Below are 19,767 nucleotides of genomic sequence, written 5' to 3'. Positions count from 1 at the left end.
CTCCTTCATCCTCCTCTATTATAAGTAATGAGAAATAAATTAAAATAAAGTGAGGTACCTTGAGTGGGGAAAGGATGCAGGCTCTGGGCTGGGGCACGGGGTTGGGAGGGGCAGCACTTACCTCAGGTGGCATGGCTCCCAAAGCAACTGGCACCCACAGCCCTCCAGCAGCAGCTCCTAGGCACAGGGCGGGAGTCTCCACATGCCGCTGCCCGCAGGCGCTGCCCCCGCAGCTCCCATTGGCTGCAGTTCCCAGCCAATGGGAGCTGTGGAGTCGGCACTCAGGGCGGGGCAGCGCACGGACAGACACACACACCCCAGGGACCACAGTCATTCTGGCCACTTCCGGGAGCAAAGCAGTGCAGAGGGAGGGAGGCAGAGTTGGCAGGGAGCCGCCTTAGTCCTGCTGCTGGCACATCTCTGTGCACCCCTTGGGGGGAGGGAGGCATCGAGTCTCCATGCGCTGCCCAGGGCCGAAGCAGTGCATGGAGCCGCCTCCTCCTCCCCCCCACCAGGGGCGCACAGACATGGCAGCAGCTGGCCGCTTCCAGGAGCAGTGTGGGGCCAGCAGCCACGGCATGCAGACAGCCTGCCTGAGCCCTGCTGCGCCACCAGCTGGGATCTGAGGGCAGTTTGTCAGATATTGTTCCTGCATTTTGGGGGGGGGGGAGGCTGTTGTTGGGGGCCCCCATGCCACCACACAGTTTGTTTCATGGTAAATCTGCTCCTGGGTATGCTGTAAGGGGGAGGGGGGCGTCACACACTGACGTGTATATAGTTACAGGATGTGTGGGTAAGGGGGGTTAGAGTGATGGGTGTAAGCTACTGGGGGTGTGCGTATAAGGGGGTCATAGTAATGTGTATGTAAGGCTGTGCATAGCTACACAAGAGTGTTTATGTAATGGAGTCACCCAGTGTATAGCTACAGGGGGTGTATGTGTAAGGGGTGTTGTATGACTGTGTAAGAGTAACACAATGCGTATGTGTTAGTGTAAGAGGATCATAACGGTAAGGGGAGGGTCACACACAGCGATCAAGGGGAGTACATGTTACAGAGGCATGTGATGTATATGTGCATGGGTGTCTATTTTGTGCGTAGAGGAGTGATGGGAAGGGGGAAATGTAAATAAAATAAGTAGGCGTTTGGCTCCATTGGGCCAGGGCTGAAAGATGCCATAGGGGTTCAAAGCAGTGTGGGTTTCCAGAGGATGTGGATAGGACTTCAATAAGAAGCTACATTGCGGGAGGGGAAACAACTACGTTCCTTTCCATCCTCAGATGCCTTTAGGGAGTCACAGCTGCTGGACTGGGAAAGCGAACAGCCTCCCTAGGATGGCAGGAAAGTGTTTAAGCAACAAAACGCCACCACCTTCAACCCTCTCCTCCCTATATTTTGAGGCTGAAATAAGGCCCTGAGACTTCATGGCCATGACAGCATGCAGGCACCGGTCTGAATGGTCCTGTGGTACAATAGGTAGCCCCATAGGCTTCCCTGCTGGCAGCTGCAGCAGCTTAAGGGCGGTTCAATTGAAAAGTGGCCAGGTAGAAATTGACACTTCCTTGTACAGTCAGTGCCCTGCATGTAACTGCTGCCTTGGTGACAAAAAACAAAGTTTTCACTGCCATTTCCACCAGTTAACCCTGCAGAGCCAGCACAGCTAGGGAAAGGACAGACTCCAGCTCATTGTGCATCAGTAAACAATGCTGTATCATGCATCCAATGAAGTGAGCTGTAGCTCACGAAAGCTTATGCTCAAATAAATCTCTTAGTCTCTAAGGTGCCACAAGTACTCCTTTTCTTTTTGCGGATACAGACTAACAGGCTGCTACTCTGAATGCTGTTGATAGTTTCTGATCAGTTACAAAGTTGTGCAAACCCCCTCACAGCCTCTGGGACATCAATAGCGTTGTGAGGCAGGATGGCCTCATGGCTAGGATACCAGCCTAGGACTTCAGAGACCAAAGTTCAATTCTGTGCTCTGCCACAAATTTCATGTATGCTCTTGGCAAGTCACTTAGAGGGGGAATTAAGGCACAGAGAAGCTGACAACAGAACTGCAACATCCCTGGGAGGCAGGGCAAGGATAAATACAGTAAAGATTTTGAGGTGCTCAGATAATACAGTAATGGGGGCCAGATAAGTATCTCTTGTAGAGAGCTGTAAAGGAGGGTAAAATTTGCCCTGCAGAGTCTATTACGGGTGGTGATGTGCCAAGAAGAGAGCACCCAAGTCCCCGTTACCAGGAAAGATCCTTTCTACAGAGTACATCAAATGTGGGGTCACTAAATGGCAATTATCAGAGTCGCATACTTAAAACCACCCCTTTAACAACATCATAGGAGCTACACATATGCCACCAAATAAAGCCACATCTCTCAGTTCCACATCTGAACTCCCTATAACCTGGGATCATGGGGATTTGTTTCTGGACTATCTCAGGGTGTCATGGGGGGAGGAGAAGCCAAGAGCCAGGCTGGCTTCAGCTCCATTTAATACCACTTCCTAATACTTTGCAACATTGACACAGAGGGAGTGGAATCAGGGTATGACACACACAAAAAGGTCACAAGCAATAGGAATAGCAGTTTCAAGCCAGCTTCATGTCATAAACTCATTGCTGCTAAGGTCAAAGAAGTTTCCACCTCTTCTGTCTACAGCATGGTGAAAAGTAAAGCAGTGACCACAGCTAGAAGCAGGACACCAGGGCTAGACAGAGCAACTGTCTGATCAGGTACAGTAAATCTATCATGCCTAACAAACTTCAAGACAGGGGATTATACAGATTTGAAAGGGGAATCAAAATCCTAATTAAAAGCTACAGAAAAGCAGCTGACTGTGTCCTTTTAAGTGGCAACTAATCCCAGCACCCATTTCTGTCATTGATTTATGAGTAGGAAGTTCATTTTATCTGAATAAGCACTGAGATCGCAAGCCAACTGCGATTAAGCAGGACTGAGTGTACACAAATTTCAAAAAACAAACACTGTAGAAACCCGGTGCTCTACTAAGCCAATTAACATTACTTCAATGAGGTGCAATAGGGCTGCTCATATTTTCCAGTTTATTAGCCAATTGTGGATAGATTTTGAGCACAGAGTTAACAATAGCGTGTGAGCTGGCATGGCTGGTCTCATTAGCAACACTGCAGTAGTTTAAAACAGGTGCTTCATGTGGCTAGGGGAGGAGGAGAAAGACAAGCCAGGCCACAGCATCCAATCTCTGCAAGCATTTAAGAGCAGGTCTAAATTTCCAGAACCCTTTCCCCCTCTGTGTTTATAGTCCTTGCAATAGACCCTTTATCATCTCGGTCAGCCCAGTGGTTTGCCTCACCTTTACAGTCTGCCTATTGAGAACAGTTGCATTATAAGCAGGAAGCTTTATGTTGTGTGCTACAAAAGTGCTATATATTTAATAGGCATCGGAGTCTAGCAAGAAGATTCCATGAAAGGAAAGCACACGAGACTCTCATCGGGATAATGCTTCTTGGATGACACGCACACAAATTTCCTGTTTTTAGACAGATTTATCCTAACTCTGAATTTCCCCTGCAGCCAGAAAACAAACAGTTTCTCTTTCCTGCTACAGTTGGGTGTTGATTGGTCAAGAGCCGATCCTCCCGTCTGAGGCTGTGCCAGCCTGTGCAGGGTAGGATTGTTGTTATTGGACATTCACAGCTAGAGATAAACATGAGTAAGAACCAGGCACTGTCTCCTCACTCGACCCGCTTTATCGGATCTGCATGATTCAGTGCAATGAGGGCTTCTGACACCATCTTTCCATACAGCAGCATCAACGGGGGAGCAGCTAGAGCAATAACAAGGGAAAGCCAGATGAAAGTGACGCTAAAATGAAGAGATTCCTCTGTATTGACTGCCATTTACAAACTATGCACCCCTTCTGAACCAGCTGCTCTTACGGTCACTTAATGCCACAACATTTGGAAATAACCAGGAATGAAGTCAACTAAAAACTCACCAAAAAACTACACGAAAGAAACCGTGTTTACACAGCTCTTTCAGGCAGGCCTGAATAAAGAACCAGGTCTTTCTCTGTGCCCTGACAGTCATGAAAGGCTGGCTGTGTTAGATCAGCAGGGAAGTGAATTCCTGAGTCGAGGATCACCCCCATCAATGAGATGAGCAGATCTTAACTACATTTTATACAGCATCTATTTCCCCACCCCTCCTCTAACCCATCTAATAGGCTACCCCATGGTTGGTAGAGTGATCACAGGTATGGTTGTATTTCAGTGGAGGTTTTAAAACACATTGCATTCCATGTCACTGTACAAAACTGAAGATATTCCACAGGGTAAAGGGAGTGTATGTTAATTGCATGCCAGCTAAGCCACAGAGATAAGTGGACGAAGGGCTAGCCCATCAACACAGAACACAGCCAACAGCTGCTATAAGATGTGGAGTTTCAGAGTCACCAGAGGGAGCATGCATCAGGCAGGGACTGGAAGAGCCAGATCTCGGAGCAGGAAGAAGTAGGCATCCCACCCTCTGACACTATCCCTTGGGCAATGCAGATCTAGATTTAGTTATAGTTCATCTGGGGAACATTTGGATGCCAGAGTGATGGGTTCTACAGAAAATCCTATGGTAGCTAGGTAGCAATATCTTGCCTACAGAACTTATCCTGCAATGTGAGAGATGAGGGCTATGCGCAGCATCCATACCGCATCCCTGCCCCAGTCTACAGAGCCGTTCTTAAGCCCTTGCTGTGCTTTATCAAGCCTCCTTTCATGATACAGTGAATGAAAGACTTACAGATATTAAGTTAGCCAGCTAAAGTTACCGAGAACCCTTCCTCCAGGTTACAGGGTTTGGAGTTTCCCTGAACTAGTCATTTACTGTGTCCTAATTTCCAATTCACTGTCCTAGATTTTGGAGGGCCGGTGTTTCGGAACTGGCCTCAAGCAAGTGGAGAGGTCAGATGAGCGTTACAGGCAGTAGGTTGTTATTTGGTATTTGCATCAGAAACAAACCTAAAAAGATAGAATAACTGAGAACTGCTCAAATGTCTGCACACGCACCCCAGGCCCCTCTATATAAAGAACAAATAGTCTGGTCTACACCACCGTAGACCAGTACACAGATTTTATATTGGTGTAACTACTTCAGTTCGGAGTGATTTCTTAATGAAATAGTTATACAGGTACAATCCCTGGTGTGGATGCAGTTATACCAGTATAAAGAGGCTGTATAATAATGCAGCTTATTCCCCTTCCGAAATGGGAATAGCTATACAGGGAATGTAAGCACTTTTATACTGGTGTAAGTGTTTCGACCCTACAGGGAGTTGTGCCACTTTCACGACTCCAGTATAACTGGTGTGTTTAGACAAAGCCTTAGCAGCACTTAACCAGCACAGCAGCAATGAACAAAGAAAACGGTCACACGGGGAACAGGTGACTTCCTAAAAGGCAAGACTTCAAAATAACAAGGATGCTTTCAGGGAGTTGGTGTGGCTATCCAGACCAGAGCACGAGCAATGGCATCATACTTGCTATAGCTAGGGTCTCCCTCCAAGAGAAACGCACAATGCAGAGGTGAGCAGCAGCTGACCCCTGTGAAGTGGGTAGGGAAGGAATCCACAACTACTCCAAGACCACCCCCCTAGATTCTCAGAGTGCCATTAATGAGAGCAGCTCAGGTATCACCTGCTCCAGATGTAACACTCAGATGCCTGGTTAGACATGCGGTCATGCTGCATCACTGCACTGGTAGTTCCTCCATCTCAGCCCCCTCTCTCTCTCTCTCTCTCTCTCTCTGGTAGTGGCTACCACACCCAGTGACAGGCAGAAAAGTTTCACTCTGGAAAACGAGTTGTACAACAATAAGGCACGGGAGTCACAACACAAGAGTTGAGTTTGCAGCTCACACCAAACGGAAAGTGATCACAGAGGCTGCTGCATGCGTTGCAAGGAGACCACACTGCTGGGTCTGGGCAGCGGCCCAAGGGGCACACTGGCACAGGGTGCAAGCAGTAGACTAAAAGGGGGTATGACAGGAACTAGCCAAGTCACTGACCCAGAGGCAACAGGTGGAAGGGCTGACCTCATCCTTCTTTTGTGAAGGCAGTGCATAGCCTCCGGATCATCGCTGCTCCTCAGATAGCTGTAGTGAGAGATGCCTGTAAGTGGCCAGGAGATTATACCCCAAAACTGGCCTCAGTGACCCAGGCTGGATCACCCCAACTCTTCACCTGAGGCTGGATGCCAAGGCCACAGGGAGACTCCATCCAGTCCATACAGTGGGCTGACTTGGTGAGAGCATTTCACACAGGTACCCCTTGCAGTCTGACCTCTCCCCATTTGATTCCAGACCCAGTTCAAGGTCCTGGTTCTTAGCTACAAAGCTCTGGATATCTTGGAGGCTTCCCCTCTTTGACAAGCTGACAGCATCCAGGGTAAAGCTTCCAGGCCCTAAAAATGGTCTGTCCCCAACACAGGGCCTGAAGGCATGGGATCCTTGCAAGGGAAGAGCAGGATAAGCCCAATTTAGCCATGTTCCTAGTTCACTGGGATGTGAGGCTGGCCAAGAAAGAAGTTCTCTAGAAAAAGAGCAGCCAAGCCAAGCCTGAAGGTACAAATCCAGCCCACACATACCCATCTCCACTCCTTGGGCTGAGAAAAGGAGCAGGTGACATTGTACTCCATATGTTTATTGAAATATGCTTATGAGTGTAAATATAATTTAACTGGAATATGCTTTATGCAAAAGGTCTCTGGTAAGGTGTCGTTACAAAGCTTATAAACTACTGAGGATGTTCATCCTATTTGTAAAAAGAACGAGGAGTACTTGTGGCACCTTAGAGACTAACAAATTTATTTGGGCATAAGCTTTCATGGGCTAAAGTCCATTTCACCAGATGCATGCAGTGGAAAATACAATAGGAAGATATATATACACATACAGAGAACATGAAAAAATGGGTGTTGCCATACCAACTCTAACAAGACTATTCAATTAAGGTGGGCTATTATCAGCAGGAGGAAAAAAAAAAACTTTTTTAGTGATAATCAGGATGGCCCATTTCAAACAGTTGACAAGAAGGTGTGAGTAACAGTAGGGGGAAAATTAGCATGGGGAAATAGTTTGTACTTTGTGTAATGACCCATCCACTCCCAGTCCTTATTCAAGACTAATTTAATGGTGTCCAGTTTGCAAATTAATTCCAGTTCTTCAGTTTCTCATTGGAGTCTGTTTTTGAAGTTTTTTTGTTGAAGAATTGCAACTTTTAGGTCTGTAATTGAGTGACCAGGGAGGTTGAAGTGTTCTCCGACTGGTTTTTGAATGTTATAATTCTTGACATCTGATTTGTGTCCATTTATTCTTTTGTGTAGAGACTGCCCCTACTCTACTTGCGCTACATTGATGACATCTTCATCATCTGGACCCATGGAAAAGAAGCCCTTGCGGAATTCCACCATGATTTCAACAATTTCCATCCTGCCATCAATCTCAACCTGGACTAGTCTGGACAAGAGATCCACTTCCTGGACACTACAGTGCTAATAAGCGATGGTCACATAAACACCACCCTATACCGGAAACCTACTGACCGCTATACTTATCTACATGCCTCCAGCTTTCATCCTGACCACATCACACAATCCATTGTCTACAGCCAAGCTCTAAGATACAACCACATTTGCTCCAATCCCTCAGACAGAGACAAACACCTACAAGATCTCTATCAAGTGTTCTTAAAACTACAATACCCACCTGCTGAAGTGAAGAAACAGATTGACAGAGCCAGAAGAATACCCAGAAGTCACCTACTACAGGACAGGCCCAACAAAGTAACAGAATGCCACTAGCCGTCACCTTCAGCCCCCAACTAAAATCTCTCCAGCGCAACATCAAGGATCTACAACCTATCCTGAAGGACAATCCCTCACTCTCACAGATCCTGGGAGACAGGCCAGTCCTTGCTTAGACAGCCCCACAACCTGAAGCAAATACTCTCAGCAACCACACACCACACAACAAAAACACTAACCCAGGAACCTATCCTTGCAACAAAGCCTGTTGCCAACTCTGTCCACATATCTATTCAAGGGACACCATCATAGGACCTAATCACATCAGCCACACCATCAGAGGCTCATTCACCTGCACATTTACCAACGTGATATGTGCCAGCAATGCCCCTCTACCATGTACATTAGCCAAACTGGACAGTCTCTATGCAAAAGAATAAATAGACACAAATCAGATGTCAAGAATTATAACATTCAAAAACCAGTCGGAGAACACTTCAACCTCCCTGGTCACTCAATTACAGACCTAAAAGTGGCAATTCTTCAACAAAAAAACTTCAAAAACAGACTCCAACGAGAAACTGCAGAACTGGAATTAATTTGCAAACTGGACACCATTAAATTAGGCTTGAATAAGGACTGGGAGTGGATGGGTCATTACACAAAGTACAAACTATTTCCCCATGCTAATTTTCCCCCTACTGTTACTCACACCTTGTCAACTGTTTGAAATGGGCCATCCTGATTATCACTAAAAAAGTTCTTTTTTTTCCTCCTGCTGATAATAGCCCACCTTAATTGACTAGTCTTGTTAGACTTGGTATGGCAACACCCCTTTTTTTCATGTTCTCTGTATATATCTATCTATCTTCCAATTGTATTTTCCACTGCATGCATCTGATGAAATGGGCTTTAGCCCACGAAAGCTTATGCCCAGATAAATTTGTTAGTCTCTAAGGTGCCACAAGTACTCCTTGTTCTTTTTGCTGATACAGACTAACACGGCTACCACTCTGAAACCCATCCTATTTGTACGAATGTATCATTCTGGTGTCTGAAGCTAGAAATATGAAGTATTACTCTGAAGTCCTATTGTAACTATGCAAAGTGTGAGCCATTAATGGCTGCTTGGAAACTTGATGGCTCCCATTAACTAGCACAATTGGGTTCTGAATGGCTCTGTTTACTCAAAAACCTTCCTGGGTGGGTGCAGGCAAGCCCTGCAAGAATGCAGAATGAGGTCTTACAGTGACACGTGATCATGTCACCTGGTACTGGAATCCATCTTAAACCTGGTGCTTTTCCATTTAGAAGGAAGCATGGGAACCCAGAGAGAGAAAGGATTCCCGCCTTGTGCCAAACATATAAAAAGGGATAGAAGAGAACAAAGGGGGCTGGAGTCATGAGAAATCCCCTAGTTACCACCTGAGCTGGAACTAACAAGAACTGTACCGGGGAAAGGATTGGGCCCAGACTAAGAAGAAGTATAGTCTGTGAAAGAAGCTTATTGGAACATCTCTGGGGGTGAGATTTACCTGTATTCAGTTTCTTAAATGTTCTAGGCTTAGACTTGCGCGTTTTGTTTTATTTTGCTTGGTAACTTACTTTGTTCTGTCTGTTATTACTTGAAACCACTTAAATCCTATTTTTTATACTTAATAAAAATCACTTTTATTTATTATTAAATCCAGAGTAAGTGATTAATCCTGGGGGGAGCAAACAGCTGCGCATCTCTCTCTATCAGTGTTATAGAGGGTGGACAATTTATGAGTTTACCCTGTATAAGCTTTATAAAGAGTGAAACTGATTTATTTGGGGTTTGGATCCCACTGGGAGCTGGGTGTCTGCGTCCTGGAGACAGGAAACCTGCTGAGCAGTTTTGGTTAAAGTCTGCAGCTTTGGGGTCGTGGTTCAGACCCTGGGTCTGTGTTGCAGCGGAGTAGCATGTCTGGCTAAACAAGACAGAGTTCTGGAGTCCCAAGTTGGCAGGGAAAACAGGCTCAGAGGTAGTTTCAGCATGTCAGGTGACAGTCCCAAGGGGGTCTCTGTGACCAAACCCGTCACAATGGGATCCTTGCAAGGCAAGATCAGGATAAGCCCAATTTAGCCATGTTCCTAGTTCACTGGGATGTGAGACTGGCCAAGAAAGAAGTCCTCTAGAGAAAAAGCAGCCAAGCCAACACTGAAGGCGCAAGTCCAGCCCAAACACACCAATCTCCACTCCTCGGGCGGAGCAAAGGAGCAGTAAGAGCTGCATTACCCTAGATCCATCTTCCCCTGCCGCTTCTCATCTCTGTCCCACTGGTGGGCCCTGCTCCCCAAACTGGAAATATTACATACGCTGGTGACTCCAGGTAAAGCAGCATGGGGCTCCTTAAAGCCACTTGCCTGCCCTCCCGGTTCTGGAGATGGCCTCCGACACAGCCAACTGTCTGGGGAGCTCCAATTTATAAGGCTGCAAAGCTCAGGCCATCATCCCACTGGGCCAAGGTTCTCTCCCCAGCTGTTGCAGCACCACTTTGGTCACAAGAGTACATGCAACCCAGCCCCAGCAGCACAGAGCCTTCTGATACAAGGAGGGAGCATTACCAAAGAGTGAAGGGGAAAAAGTCAGAAAACAGACAGGGAAAAGGGGAGGTGGTGCAGACTGTACTGGGGTAAGGGGATACAGAGGAGGGGGAGAGAAAGGATAGAACCCCTCCTGCCATCCATGATAAGAATAGAAAAGGGTTGTGAACCAGTGGCTTGGGTCTTGGTTTCCACTCTATAGGCCAGATCCTCAGCTGGTGTAAGCCAGCAAAGTGCCACCATAATCAATGCATGTAAGTTGCACCAGCTGAGGATCTGGCCTGCTATTTATATGACGGCTACAGTCTGCTAGGATCGGCACCAACTGACACTGGTGTGGGGTCAGTGAATGGAGGGAAAACGAAGATATGAATAAAACATTGTCGAGATACCACGCTGATGAGCACCTCACCAATGCATACAATACACTCCGTATTTTTAAGTCATTCACGATGCTTGTGGATTCTTCAGAACTACAACTCCCAGAAGGCGTTGGGGCTTCTTACAGCATCAGTGTCTGAACCTGCCTGGAGACAGGAGCCTATCTGTTGTGATTAGGGGTTACACAGAGACTTTTGCTCTCCGTTCAAAACAGGCTGTCGCCTCACTGTTCTGTTACCATTTCTGCTGTCACTAGCTCAATGAGGGCTCTTTGACACCTAGAAAACTCAGCAGGATCCTAGCAATACGGACTCTGGGTAGCTTCCTACAATCAGCAACAGGGGCACGATCTCCGGAGGGATCCGCACGTGCCCACCCAGCTCTCCGGAGGGATCCGCACATGCCCACCCAGCTCTCCGGAGGGTCCCACTGCCTGCATGTTCAAATACAGTAACAGACATTAATTATTCGGCATGGCCAGTGTGTCATTAGCAATTGCATCTACTAGAAATTTATGAACAAAGATTCCTCTGAATAGGTTAAATGCGTTTGTCCCCTGTGAGCACTAAGACCTAGTAAGCTTTGAAGTTTAAAGGTTAATTTTTGTTATCCTACTGCAAAAAAACAGCTATTTAAAAAAAGATGCATTTCCCCCATGTTCTCAAATCTCTAAACCAGCTCAATGGATTTTAATAAAACCCACCCTATCCCAGCCCTGCTCCCAGTCTCCTTTGGGCTGAGACACCATATGAGAAATTATAGCCCTGTGACAAAGTCGCAAAGAATCCCTGTTTGTAATTGTTTGGCTCCTTTAATCTACATTTCAGAGTGGCCACAGTGTCCCACAGAGACACTAGAACAGCTGCAGCTCAGGGCTGTGGAGTGAATAAGAGTTAAAACTACAAGGCTACCTACTTTTAGGTATATACTTTGTGAATCGTACCGGGGGGGGGGGGGGGGTTAAAAAAACCCTCAAAACTTTACAACAGTTTATCTTTAAAATTACAGGCATGTTTCTGCACCTAACTTCCGCCTTGTGCTGTCAGTTACACCTGTGCAAAGTGGGTAACCATCAGCGCAGGCAAGCAGAGAATTTTATTTCATAGTATTTTGCGGATACTTTGCACAGGCACATGGGATGCCAGATGCCAAGGCAATGGAGAATCAGACCCACTGCATGAATTCAGGCCTGGATGTAGGCACTGCTAATAGCATCTAACCAGCACTATACAAGACATGCTAAAAGTAATACTGAGCAGGCAAGAAACTCCTCCAGACTCTGAGGCCCAGTACAAGTTCATAGATTAAGGCTGGAAGGGACCACTGCGAACATTTTAGCCTGATCTCTTGCACAGGCCATAGAATCTCATCCAGTGATTCCGGAAGCAATCCCAGTACGTTCCGGCTGACCTAGAGCGCATCTTTTATAAGACAGCCAGACATTCAGGCCATTCCAACTCCAGCTCCAAAACTATTTATTTCTGTTCCTCATGAAGATGGCCGCTAACTCAGAGTTAATGAGACATTTTCAGATTGATGCCAGATGATAACATGCAGCATAAGTGACGGTATTGGGATAGAGGGTTCCACATCACTTTTGGAAGCATGCGTGCACATATAAACCTCCTAACTGTGCTTGGGCACAGGAAGTTGAACGTGGGTATGTCACAGTCTCACTACCCTGCCTGTCTGCTCTGATCTTAGCGCAGGCGGGCAACTGATATGGACAAGAATTTGAGAGCAAGATCCTTGTCCATTTCAATCCTCCAGCCATTGGAGAAAACAGAGCCGACAGGGAGAGAAGTGCACAGCACAGCGCAACGGTCTTGCCTGCCACCACAAGGAAACCAATTGCCTCAAGTTGAATAATAGGGCTTCATATCTTAACAGCGCTGCACAAAAACAAGCTAGTTAATATGTCACCTGGCAGAGCATTTAATGATTTAGCTTCCATGTAAACCCTTATTTTATAGGATGGACAGATTTTCAGCAGACAGGAGAACAGTGTGACAGAAAACAAAGTAGTGAGGCCTGCTATGATCTTGTCAGCGCTCAATAGGCTAAGCAGGACTGGGCTGGGTTGATACCTAGATGCAAGAAAATGTCTAGGTATTGCAGGTAGTGGTGGTTGGGATTCAGTAGGTGGCGCTCTTCCCTCCAAGTCAGTTATGTCGCTGGCAGGCATTAGGGGTGCTCTTTCACAAAGGGAGTAAAAACAGAGGTCCTGACCATTTGCGGTCTTTGCTGATCCAACAGCAGTTTTTTAAGAAGAGAGCCATTAATCCCAGTGTCCTGGCACAATTCCAGTCTGGACCATTCAATCTGGCCTGCCTGAATTTTCACATGGATATAGTATTCCTCACATTCCTTCCAAAGACTCACGTGGTTTTGCTGTGCACCATTAACCAGGTGTTACATGCTGTCCCAGAATCAGCTGCATTTCAGTGGTGAGCGAAGCAATTTATATCTTGACGTATACACACCCACACAACATCAGCAAAGCGCTGCAGGATCCATTTGTATGGGAATGAGCATACACGGGCAAAATCATCATTACTTTGAAATGTAGGTAGAAAGATCCAACGTTCAGCTTGAGATTTCTGAGGTCAAATGTGATCATCTCGAGCTTTTCAGAAACAGCCTGCCAGTCCCAAAAGAAGCAAGACGCTGTCCTCCTCCCAAAGGCAATAAGAAACCCACCAAGAAGTCTCAGTGGCAATGGACTTGACCCTCTAAAAGCCTGAAGGGTGCTGTACAGGCCGCAGACATGCTCCTGTCGCACGGGAGCAGCTCTGCAGTCCCTACTGTTGTATTTAGGTGATTTAGAGTGAAAAGCACAGTGCCCCGAGACAAACAACAAACCCCAGGGCCTGCTAATGACATCAATATAAAAGCACTATCTGGGCTGTCAAACATTGGCGCCATTGACAGGACAGCAATCCTCTGCGATGTAAAGGCAGGGGAAAAAATCCCTCTTGCTGCTGGTGACCCACTTCTCGGGATTGGATTCAGTTTCCCTCCGGGTGCACTCTTCCCTCCTCCAATCCAAAAACAGAGGCAGCTGCTCTTCCCCTGAGAGTGAGGAAATACACATACCCCACCCGCGCCATCCTTTAACTCAGGAACAATAAGCAGCTTTAGGGAGCCACTGTCGCATTTTCCATCCACTAAGGCAAGAGCCTCTAATACGTGGGAGAGGTTGGGGGAGGCAAGAGTTATGCACAGGCCCCTATCCCTGCCTTTGCTTCCTCGATAGTGATCAACAAACACTAGACAAGCATTGGCACTCCAGACTACCCAGGACTCAGTGTACTGGGAGCCTGTTCTGCTCCACCCCACCCCTTCTAGTCCAAGGCAAAGATGAAGACTCATATATAGTATAACTCAGGGATCAGCAATGTTTGGCACGCAGCCCTCCAGGGTAAGCCCCCTGGCGGGCCAGGCCGGTTTGTTTACCTGCTGCATCCGCAGGTTCGGCCAATCACAGCTCCCACTGGCTGCGGTTCACTGCTCCAAGCCAATGGGGTTGCGGGAAGCGGCAGCCAGCAAATCCCTCGGCCCTCGGACTTACCCTGGTGGGCCACATGCCAAACGTTGCCAATCCCTGGTATAACCTGATAGCCATATTCAATACACTCCAGCCTCACAGAGGTACATCCCATGGAGCTACATTTGGGATGGCAGGGGGAAAGAGGTGGATTAGTGAAAGAAAACCAAGGAGGACACCTTAACTCAGCAGCCTGAACTACATTACAAGCAGGATCTGCTTTGCACAGGGGGATTCTCACAGCGAGGCCATGTTCACATGTCCTTGTCAGAGCCACGGTGCCCCTCATTCCATCGACCGGCTATTAGCTACTGCTAACGGCCAACGCTACTAGCTTAGAGCAATCACTGTTCTGAACTCCATTCCTTTCCCTCTCCTCCCCAAGTGATACTGAGCCCTGATGCTAGCAGCTCAGAATGGTCCCATCTCCCCCCATGCATGGCAAGAGTTCATGATGGGACACAGGGGACTAAGCAGAGAAGGGAACAGGGTTTAGATGGAAAGGAAGAGAGGAAAAATGTCTATTCATTCTGTTCTAGCCTAACTTAAAATAACCACATGCCCCAAAAGCGAGGGGCCAGATCCTTAGCAAGTGAGAGTTAGCATCGCTCTACTGACTTCAGTGGACCTATGCCAATTTGCAGCAGCAACAGATCTGGCCCGCTCTCTCTCTAGGACAGAGGTCGGCAACCTTTCAGAAGTGGTGTGCCGAGTCTTCATTTATTCACTCTAATTTAAGGTTTCGCATGCCTGTAATACATTTTAACATTTTTAGAAGGTCTCTTTCTATAAGTCTTTAATATATAAATAAACTATTGTTGTATGTAAAGCAAATAAGGTTTTTAAAATGTTTAAGAAGCTTCATTTAAAATTAAATTAAAATGCAGAGCCCCCTGGACCAATGGCCACGACCCGGGCAGCGTGAGTGCCACTGAAAATCAGCTCACGTGCCACCTTTGGCACGCGTGCCATAGGCTGCCTACCCCTGCTCTAGGATATAAATATGGCTTGTGCTTGTAGTTGCCAATAACTCAGGGGAGAGGCACTGGCAACTCCTACCAGGATATCCCTCCCCAGTGATTTCAACAGTCTTGTATCAACAGAGGAGCAACCCAGCAAACTTACTCAAAGCCCTCTTGACAAAACCCAGTGAATTCTTTTCCACATGACAAAGCCGATTATACCATACATACTCCAGCCTGCCACAAGGACAAACAGGGCTGAGGTAACGCCGAGGGCTGGGCTTAAACTCCCAAAGCAGGAGGAATTCAGAGCAAAGATAAATGGTGTCCTCAGGACGCCCCAGTCTGGCGCACACAATCCAGCACGTACCATTACTCACGCCTGTCTGTGCACCAGGGATACCTGGCTGCCTACATGAGTCACTCCAGCACCTCAGTAACACAGACTTTAGCAGGATGCCAGACTCTTTTAGTGGTACTTCAAACTTTTCTATGGCTTAATATTTATTCGGATTTACAAAGACAACACGCACCTGGCACATCCTGGGCTCCCTCCTTAATTGTACAATAAGTCATCAGAATAGGGAAGACTGCTCTTCCCACCCCAAGGAATTGACCCCCCCACACACACACACACAAATACATAAAAACCTACCACTGCAATCAAAGGCCTTTCAGCCCCCAAACATCTGGGGAGCAGTGGGGAACGGTGGGCCATCTCTTGTGTCCCGAAAGGCAAGAGATCAAGGCTCTGACACAGGTTGAGTGAAGCATGAGAGACTTTTACTCATAAGGATCATTAGGATCTCATATGTACTCAGGGATTCCAAGTATCAGTTCAATACAGGGTAATGTTTACATCCTGAATGAAGTGGGGTGATGCAAGTCACTTTTCCCAATACACTACTGAACTCTTGATCCCTTAACATCTCAAACCAGACTCGATCCTGGTCCCATGCCAGTCAATGGGAAAACTCCCATTGGCTTGAACAGTGCAGGATCACATTCAGACATAAGCTAATCGATTATGCTGCTTATCATGCCAGTGGGTCCCACAGTGCAGCTGCAAAGGAAGTCACCCAGCAGACTCAGTGCAGCTGGTCCTCAGCATGCCTCAAGATGAAAGGAAAATGATTTCCTGGCCTTATAGATTTCTGTTACCATTTACAAAAACCACACCTAATGCGTACAATGAACAGATGGCAACCAGATTTTCCTTTAACACAACAGGCAACCCCTAGGAACTACAGGTCCCAGCATGCACTGCTACACTGTGATCTGGTCACTCAGATTAATAAGTAGCATTGCATCCTAGGATGCGTAAGACTCTTGAGGCCACCCTTTCTGTATTAAAAGGCAGCTATGCTCTATACTTTGCCCAACCTAGCCTTAAGTCTCAGCACATTAATAGCAGGGCCTCTGGTAACTCCTGAACAAACCATTACTGTCTCCCACTATCAGTTGATAATACCCCTGTGCATGTGCAGTAGGTACATTAAGGAAAACCATTCATTATGTTTGGCTATTCACAGGCACTAGTGCATATCGCAGAGAAAAGCCTACAGAATATCAAGCATAAATGTATTCTCCTGTTGTAGAAATGAAAAAAAAAAAGGCATTTTCAAACACGCATGTGTATAATCTTGTCTACCAGCTAGTACACAAGATAACCATTCCATGGAATTTGCTTTCAGGCTAAGCAAGGTGGAGGAGATGTAAAACTCAATTGTCTGAATGCAAGAAGGGCATATGAAAGCTATTTAAATAACAGAGGCTTTGGTTAGAGAAAAGAGCCCATTACATGCACTGCATCAGACTTACAGTGATGTATTTCAGTCTTATTTGTAGTGTAGTAACACCGAGTGGTCACAAAGACAGATCTAAGTCCCTGAAGAGCTTACAATGTGAGACAGGTGACAACAGGTGGATACAATAAACAGGCAATAGGACCTAAACACTTGAACACATGACCCTGCTTCAGATAGCGACAGGAGTCCTGTTCTAGCAGTTACAGCATACAAATGGGAGGCAAGATTTCTGGGTTCTTTTTCTAGCTCTGCCACTGATTCACTGTTCAACCTCCAGGCAGTCATTTAACTACACTGTGTCTCCGTTTCCTTGATATAACCTGACGTGAACAATACTTCCCTGTCTCTCAGTGGGATTGGGAGGCTAAATTCATCCCTGTTTGTGAAGCACTCAGGGACTGGAAAGCACCGCAGAAGTGCAAAGTGTTAATAAATAAATTCATTATATTGGGAGGCATTCACTAAGGTTCCACAGCATCTCTGTTGCTGCCCTGTAATCTTTTTTTTTTTTAAGCAATCTGGCTCCAATTATAAATAAAGTCAGAAATATTAAGGGGATAGGCATAATTTTAGGCTCATCATATGCACTATTATACAGCAATAATTACAACCACAACCTCAGCAGCGCTGCCCATTGGTCCCATATTTACTGGACTATATTCCTATATGGGACTGCATCCAGGTTTTCTTATCCATGTTTTATCCTGGCTATTAAGAAGCTGTTCCCATCGATCTGAGGCAGTCCAGCTTTCAGAATGGATCTACTTTGCCAATCCAGCTAAAAATTCCTCTTCATGCAAGGTGACCAGGTGTTAGCAGAAGAGAGCCCAGTAGCTCTGCCCACTTTGTGGTTTGTTATAAAGAGCAGTCCCCTTGCTACACAGCACATCAGGGCCAGGTCCCTGAGCAGTGACAGGTGAGGTTGGGCAGGTAAGGGAGTGGTTGTTATTTACAAGAGGCAGAACAAACCACAGCAAAATACTGTGAGGAATAAAAAGCACAGGGCCCAACAAGGAATCAGGTGAGTGTGAATTAGCAATAGCCAGCAAAAGCCAAGATTTTCAGTCCCAACTTCCAGAGGGCTTTAAAATGCTTCTGGGCAATTAGGAGAGTCAGTGAGTTTCAAGCAGCAAACATCTCACCCATCCTGCAACCTTCTCTCTCCCAGTTCATTTAGCTTTCATCTTATTTCAACAAGAGAAGAGAGTCTCCATTGCCCTGTCTGTAATGATCCAACCTGACACCCCCAGCTACACCACTGCCCCCTACACTCTGTGGACCCATTCCCAGCCAGGACAACACCCCTGTCAGGGTTCCCTCCCCACTCTGAACTCTAGGGTACAGACATGGGGACCCCCATGAAAGACCCCTTAAGCTTATTTCTACCAGCTTAGGTTAAAAATTTCCCCAAGGCACAAATCTCTATTTGTCCTTGATCTGAGGTATGCTACCACCACCAAGTGATTTAACAAAGAACCAGGGAAAAGGACCACTTGGAATTCCTCTTCCCCCACTGCCCCCTACACCCTATGGACCCATTCCCAGCCAGGACAGGACAGGACAGGACAACACCCCCGCCCCCCAACACACACACCCGCTGCCCCTTCACTCTCCATTCCCAGTAAGACATTTAGCGGCAGGGGGGCACTCCTAGATAGGCTCCAAGCAAGATACAGCTGCACTCTTCTCTCCTGGTTATTCCTACTTGGGTAAGAATGCTGGGGGATCCCCCTCTTTTGGCGGGGCTCAGAAAGCTAGATAGGCTGTAGAAGGGCTGCCCCCCATTTGCTGACTACTCCCTCCTTTTAGCCAATGGTTTTACAGAGAGGATCCCTTTTTCCCAGCTGTAGAAAACTCCATGGGGAGAGGACTCCCTGCCCCCTTCCTTTGCCTCCCCTCTAAACTCGCCCGGCTCCCTGGGGAGGGGGAACTCCACCGCCTGGCTCCATGGGGGGCGGGGGGAGCGCTCCCTAGCGCCTCGTCGTCCCCTCCGCCGGCTCCAGAGAGGGGGCTCCCCGGCCCGGCTCCATGGGGGGGGGGCTCCCCAGCCCCTGCGCCCCTCCCCCGCGGGTGGCACTCACCTTTGGCGAGAGGCGGCTGGGCTGCAGCTCGCGTCCCCCAGGCCCCTCACTTTCCCCCGGGCAGAGTAACTTTGACCCTCTCCCTTCACGGCTCCCAGCTGCTTCGGAAACTGTTTCCTCTCCCTTCAATGAGAAGCTCAAGCGGAGCCTGCCCGGGAGTCCAGAAACCCGGCCTTACGCCAACTCCGTAGCGCAGCAACCTATAGAGGACCAAAGGGGCTACGTCGCGGAGATAGCGTAAGAATCACGGTGAATCGCTCAGGGAGACTACAAGCCCCAGGGGGCTTTGCGAAGCCGGAGCGGAAGCCGCTGTGGAACGCGAAGCATTGTGGGAATTGTAGTCCGTTCGGGCACACTGCCACCCCCGATAGTGGGTTTGTTGAGGCCGCGGCTACAGCGCCGAACCCAGGAGGCCTCCTGGCCGCGGCGGTCCATTGGGCTGAGGTGCCGGGGATGAGGAGCAGCGAGAATGGGAGCGGGGGACTCGAAGGTGGGAACTACAAGTCCCATAGTGCTCTGCGCTTGGGATGCAACTTCCTAGCCCAAGCTGCTGGGCACCTCCCCGCGCACTCACTTGGGGTTGCTGCTGCCCGCAGCTGCCCACGAGCGGCCTGCAGCGCCGCCCACCGCCGGCAGGGGGCGCTGCAG

General features: G+C 47.7%; 1 protein-coding gene across 4 annotated transcripts in view; it reads right to left on the bottom strand.

Moving 5' to 3' along the window:
• The window catches only part of CAPN15 (calpain 15), a 94,541-nt gene extending 75,165 nt beyond the window's left edge, over positions 1-19,376 (bottom strand). For 3 of the 4 annotated variants that reach the window (XM_037910612.2, XM_037910613.2, XM_007054525.4), the window contains exon 1: positions 19,120-19,376. The gene's annotated coding sequence lies outside the window, so the exon portion shown is untranslated. Of the gene's footprint in view, positions 1-121; positions 559-19,119 lie in introns of those variants that run through there. The other variant, XM_043523610.1, reaches the window with a different exon arrangement.
• Positions 19,377-19,767: the final 391 nt, after the last annotated feature.

This window comes from Chelonia mydas, chromosome 10, assembly GCF_015237465.2.
Source record: "Chelonia mydas isolate rCheMyd1 chromosome 10, rCheMyd1.pri.v2, whole genome shotgun sequence".
Lineage (NCBI taxonomy): Eukaryota > Metazoa > Chordata > Testudines > Cheloniidae > Chelonia > Chelonia mydas.
This window is presented reverse-complemented; position numbering and strand designations above follow the sequence as displayed.